The sequence below is a fragment of the Diachasma alloeum genome, unplaced genomic scaffold (genome assembly GCF_001412515.2).
Source record: "Diachasma alloeum isolate Michigan unplaced genomic scaffold, Dall2.0 Dall_scaffold_00591, whole genome shotgun sequence".
NCBI lineage: Eukaryota > Metazoa > Arthropoda > Insecta > Hymenoptera > Braconidae > Diachasma > Diachasma alloeum.
The window spans coordinates 141,707-147,703 of NW_021680723.1; the positions used below are offsets into that span (position 1 = coordinate 141,707).

At 35.9% G+C, this 5,997-nt stretch overlaps 1 long non-coding RNA gene across 4 annotated transcripts; it reads left to right on the top strand.

Moving 5' to 3' along the window:
- Nucleotides 1-1,653: 1,653 nt before the first annotated feature.
- On the top strand, nucleotides 1,654-5,796 carry LOC107043504. Of its 4 annotated transcripts, XR_001461241.2 has the most exons (6): nucleotides 1,654-1,741; nucleotides 1,835-1,939; nucleotides 2,094-2,334; nucleotides 2,899-2,999; nucleotides 3,104-3,187; nucleotides 5,724-5,796. It is a non-coding gene; the product is annotated as an uncharacterized LOC107043504 (long non-coding RNA). The 4 variants fall into 4 exon arrangements; XR_001461239.2 differs by having other exon boundaries at nucleotides 1,658-1,939; nucleotides 2,085-2,334; XR_001461240.2 differs by lacking the exon at nucleotides 5,724-5,796 and adding an exon at nucleotides 4,509-5,715 and having other exon boundaries at nucleotides 1,658-1,939.
- Nucleotides 5,797-5,997: the final 201 nt, after the last annotated feature.

Consider the following 5,997-nt stretch of genomic DNA (forward strand, 5'->3'; position numbering starts at 1 on the left):
TGTTTCCCCGCCATTGATAGTTATTGAGTGAGAAATCAAAGTCCAGTTCTGAGGTCACAAACAGATAAGTTTGAGAAGATCAAACCTCTGATTCACAGAAAATTTCGAAACCTGTTACGAAGCTTTTTTGTAATCAACGGAATAGTGTACTTCTTTTCCGCTTGACTTGTGTACGTGAAAAAAAACAGATTTTGAGGCGAAAAATTATTTATCTATTTAGATCAAACTATACGTTGACTCCACGTATCTTATATTATTAGACGAAGTTATTTCGATATTTTTGAGCGGAATAAATATATTTTCGGCAGAGGTAATTTTTTCTCTCAGTGTTGCGCCGCGACTTTCGTCGCATTTTTTATTTTTTGATTACATAGATTAAGAGATGAAACGGGGGTTGCTTTATGGGGAATTTAATTCTCCATCGAATAGCGTTGGTTCCATTCCTTAATATTAATTAGGAGGGGAGAGACGATTTTTTAATTGACGGGCGAGTTATCCATTAAGTTTTTCATAGCGCCGTAAATTGCGTCGCAGTTTTTAATTTTCTATTACAGAGATTAAGGGATGAAACGGGGGTTGCTGTATGGGGAATTTAATTCTCCATCGAACAGCATTGGTTTCATTCCTTAATGTTAATTAGGAGGGGAGAGACGATTTTTTAATTGGCGGGCGAATTATTGGGGTGGCACTCTGCGCCGAGAAACCATTGGGTTTCTCATAGCACCGTGACTTTCGTCGCAGTTTTAATTTTTTTATAACAAAGATTAAGGGATGAAACGGGGGTTGATAGATGGGGAATCTAATTCTCTATCGAAAAGTCCTCGTCTCATCCCTTAATCTTAATTAGCGGGCGAATGAATCAACGGAAAAACATAAAGTAAACATTGAGGACAAGGAGGACACAAACCCCCCTTCGAACCTACCCCTGTGACAGCGGGACTGCTATAGGGCTTCTAGCAGATGTTTTCCCTGCCCCCACTCTACGTAATTCCCACTCATATGCTTGTCCCCCACTCCAAAAATCCATGGATATTCTTCTTCTGGCCCTACTGCCGACAGCTCGCCCAGCCGTTAGAATCGATCGTGGCGCCCCACCTCTGTTGGGGTCTCATTTATTCTGGCTGCGACTGCTGTCGACTTGACCGACCCCGTTGGGATGTCGACACTGCCGCCATCTCCCGGCATTCCCCCTACGGGACTTGTATTATCATTATATAAGCGCCATATACTTAGCAAAAAAAATTATAGAAATGTAGTTTGAACTATTCCAGTAGCTAGGAAATTGATTAGATAAATTTGGAAAAGCATTTTCCGAATTTGGAAACATGTCCTCTAATTAATATTAATTAAAATTAATTAGTCATATATTTAGCAGAAAATTTGGATTTCTCCTCCCCAACCCACTCCATTGGTGCAATATCGTTTGGAGAACGGGTTTTCTACTTTTTGGAATTTGGAAACATGTTGTGGAATGGTTTTTTATTAATTAGACATAATTTTTTTTTCATGTTTATAAGGTATTATCACATGAACGTGCGCCGCTACATAGGGCGCGTTTCGCAATCGACGTAGTAGCAGTAACAGTACTGCAACCCTATGGGCGCGTTTCGCAATCGACGTAGTAGCAGTAACAGTACTGCAACCCTATCTAAATTTTGCTTTACTGCAGCTACGGTAGTTGATTCCGAAACGCACCCATAGTGACGTCGCTGGAGGGGGGCAAGCTGCTCCAAAACCGATGGTACGTGCATCTTTATTTTGGAGCAGCAGCTTTTTAAGCTTTTTATAATATAATAATATTATGTAATTTCCTTGCAATTTATGGTACAATAAGTGTTCTCAAAGCCTTGAATCGGAACAATGTCAAAGGTGAAGTGGTACAAAAAGTTAAACTAAGTGCAAATGTTTCCGTGAAAGTGATGTTCCAGGGCTAGAACATGTGAGTAGAAAAATATTCCTTCGATATTTCGACGCAGTCATGATTCCTAGATTCAAATATTTTAATCAAAAAGATTAGACCATTGTTAATTGAATAGTGACACTAAATGTCAAAGTTAGTGGCATTGGATTTAATGACCTTTAAGCAATTGCAGAACATTCATAACAGAGAGGACACACGTCGCTCCAAAATGGACGTCTGCACCTGAGAATAATGTATTCTAACAGTACGGAGGTGAATGATGTTTCAGCTCTTTGCCATGAAATGAAAATCCGTATAAACGTTACGGATTATTATTGCTGTGCGAACATTGATGAATAGATTCTATGATGAAAGGTGCCAATCCCCTCATGGAAAACGTTAAACTGCAGAAAACATTGATACTGAAAATGGTGGTAAGTTCATTGAAATATCACTTCGAATTCCCAAAGATATGAGGTTAACGATTTAAATTATCATCCATGGATCGTTCACCAGCTTCAATCTTCTTAGTGTTTAGTATTGAACTTAAGGCGTTTGTCATGGCTTATTGATTATTATTCAATGCATTTTTCGAAATGATAACGAGCTGCATTTCTCAATGTGTTAAGGAGAGACTGAGCTGTAAGAGCACCTGCTTGTAGGATTGTGATTGGGCACAATATAAATAATGATTGATTCGATGTGTCTATCCAACTATCCAGAATTTACAGAACTCTGCAGAGTTTCTCCTAGCCTCCCAAAATAGACACTTTTCATGTTTTTCCCAATTATAAGAAGTATAATAAGGCGTGTAACTATGGGCGATGTTGTTGAATTTTCTTATGCACTAAACGGAAATTGATCTCACTGTGTAATCCCCTACGGTGACCTCAATATATGAATGTCGCTCCTAGTCATGAATCTATTATAAAACGTCAAAAATTTCGATTTTTCCTTATTCTACCTTATTTCTACAATAATTGAATATTTTTTGGCAGAAAATGTACCGGAGACTGAAATATGGTATTTGTAGTTGTCATGGCACAAACACAGGGTTTAGTTTGAAACATGTAAGGAAGAAATCCAAGGATATGTGAAGGTATGAACTTCGATATAATATAATGTTCGATATAATTTAATGTAATATTGCTATACCAGTTTCTCCACTTACTTAAATTTAAATTTGCATAAATCTTTTGTTAGAAAAATTACATTCTGGCATCCAAGGAAAGGAGATCAGTTTTCAACTCTAATTATATAATGGACTCAAGAAGGTTCCAGAGAAATGTAAGCGTCACCTAAAATAATACAATTATCAACTTCACAAGCATGAATATGGATGTTAGTTTCTTAGCACTTTATCAGGGTGTCCAGCGAAAAGTTTTTTGAAATTTCCTGACTTTTCCAGACCTTTTGATCACTTTTGCAAGACCAAATATTGAACTAATAGACTTATTCGAGTATTATAACCAATTAATATTCTGGGTTTATCAAACAAATTTTTTTTATTAAGACGAACAACTAATCCTTCAAGGATATTTGACTAGTGCATATTATACTTGTATCGCATTAAGGGGAGACCCTACTAAAACTTAAAAGTCCCACAATTTAATAGAGCTTTTCTTGCCATGTTTTTAAAAACTTGAACTGGTGTGTTTCACCACAGTGACTTTTTTTGGTTGGAATTTTGACGGATTTCTCAGGTCAGGAAACAATCGAATCAGAAGAAACGTCCGTGCTTTTTCGGACTATTACTTTGCCTGATATTACGCGTCAATCAATCAAATCACAAAATCATGAAAAATAAAAAAATTAAAATCCTCCCAAAAGCGATTTGACCTATTTCCACATTCACTGAAGAAAATGGTCACATTGCTTTCAGGAGGAATTTTGATATTGTAATTTTCCATGATTTTATAATTTCATTTATGTCGCGCCGTGCAATAAATCGAGTTTATCGCACGCTGCGCTTCGCACAGCCTGCTCACAACTCGACTTCTGCACGACTTGACATAAAATATTATAGAGCACTCAGTAATAAATTTCATTTCAACGAATGTGTATTCGTTGAAAACGAAATTTGTGCCCTTGTACTCTAATGTACTATTATTTACGCGTGATATCAGGTAAAATAACAGTCCGATCGAAAAAAGGATCCTTACTTCTCTTCGTATTGGTGTACCAACGATTGTGTCAAAATTTGAACGAGATTCGTCTAGTGCTTGCAGCACAGGACTTTTTTGAAGTAAAAACCTGGGTTTCTCGTATTTTTACATTTTCCCGTCATCCGAGAAAGTCCTAAGGCGTGTCAATTTTCGTTTTTTCGAGCAAGTATACGGATGGAAACCTACTCATGGGCCTAATTTTCAATTGTGGGCCTTTTAAGTTTCAGTAGGGTCTCCCCTTAAATTATTTGTGCGATACAACAGATGATTCAACGATAGGAATAGTGAACTCGTCGTGGTATGTGATATAAACTATATTTTTTCATGCTGTTCATCTCATCCTCCAAAAACCAAAATTTAATTACAAAATTCCAGAAATTTTTTGAAATTCCCTGACTTATCCATGACTTTTCCAGAGCGTTCAAATTCCCTGATATTTCCAGGTTTTCCACATTTCCCTGACCACTGGACATCCTGTTTATTCACTCTAAGATGACCCGATTCTAGTTCGTTAATTATGTACTTAAGACGTGACACATGCTCGATCTACATGGATTTATGTGTTTTCTGCATTGTTAATGAGCAATCAATGCCGAGGGACAGATTCAAGCAACATTTGCCTAACAGTGAAGTTATGAATATGAAAAATTCTATCCATCTTTTATGGCTATATTCGTTGTCAGTTTGTTAGAATTTAAATTAGTTTCGCTGCGTGATCCATCTATTGACTTGAATAATTACTTTAATTTATTTATTTAATAATTTTATTTATTTATTATTGAGTTAAATATACAATTACAACTTATGGAACTTACCATACGAATCAAAATGGAAATCTAATTTTTTGTGAGGTAAGAAGAGTTTACATAAACAATCGAATTTCTATACGTTGCAAAATGTAATTATGAATACGTTGAGAATTCGATTTCTAATCAAAAATGTTTTTATTCTTACAAAAAAAAAGATTTGACTGTTATGTTACCATCATCTCTTATATGATAAAACAGTTTTCATCATTATTTTCATGTGTCGGCAAAGTAGAGCATAAGCCCATTTTTGTTTTGCTTAATTATTCATTTATTACTTCTTGAAATTGTTTAGTGATATTTTCAGTTTAAAAAAGATTAAGGCATTTAAAGAAATATAAGAATTGCCCCCATTGTTGTCCCTTGTTCTGAAGGTGTGCGTTTTTTGTATAACCTGGAAGAAAGATAAACAACAATGGAGGAAAATTAATTGCACATGGTTCATTACGGGACTCGAAGTAATCGGTCATTCATAACCCACGAGATTTTATTTACGGAATATAGAACTCAATTTGGAAAACACGAAATTTGACAGATTCATTTGGATTTCATAATCCATAGTTGTAATTTTTTAATAGTTGCACTGTCAAACGCCACATATTTTAGTGAAGTGAATTATTCATCATGAAATCACTTTTATACGTTGATATTCAAGTATAATGGTAGAATACGAGTCATGGGAATGAATTGATGTACATCTCGACAGGTGTTGTATTTTTAACTCACGTGAGTTCGTTTGTCAATACAGGTCGAAACGCAAACATCATCCAGTTGTGATTATTGACGTGATTACACGAGTATATTTCACATAAAAAAGTATAATGTATAAATTCTTGCATTTTTAATTTTCAGGTCTACATTCGTCGAAAATGGGCCGAATACCAAACGTCTCTCAGGAAGAGGTTATCGCGTTAATCGAGAAATANAGGGAACTTGGGCTTCAGTTATAACTGGCGCTTTCTACAAAAAATACGCTTTCAACTGTGCATTCCTTGCGAAATACTCTTACGTACGTTCAAATCCGAACTCACAGAAGGATAAACCGTATTTAAAATTTGAAGCCTACTGTAAAGACAAGGAGAATTGTCCAAACGTTTTGATCGGTACCTCGGATAAAGAACCTGAC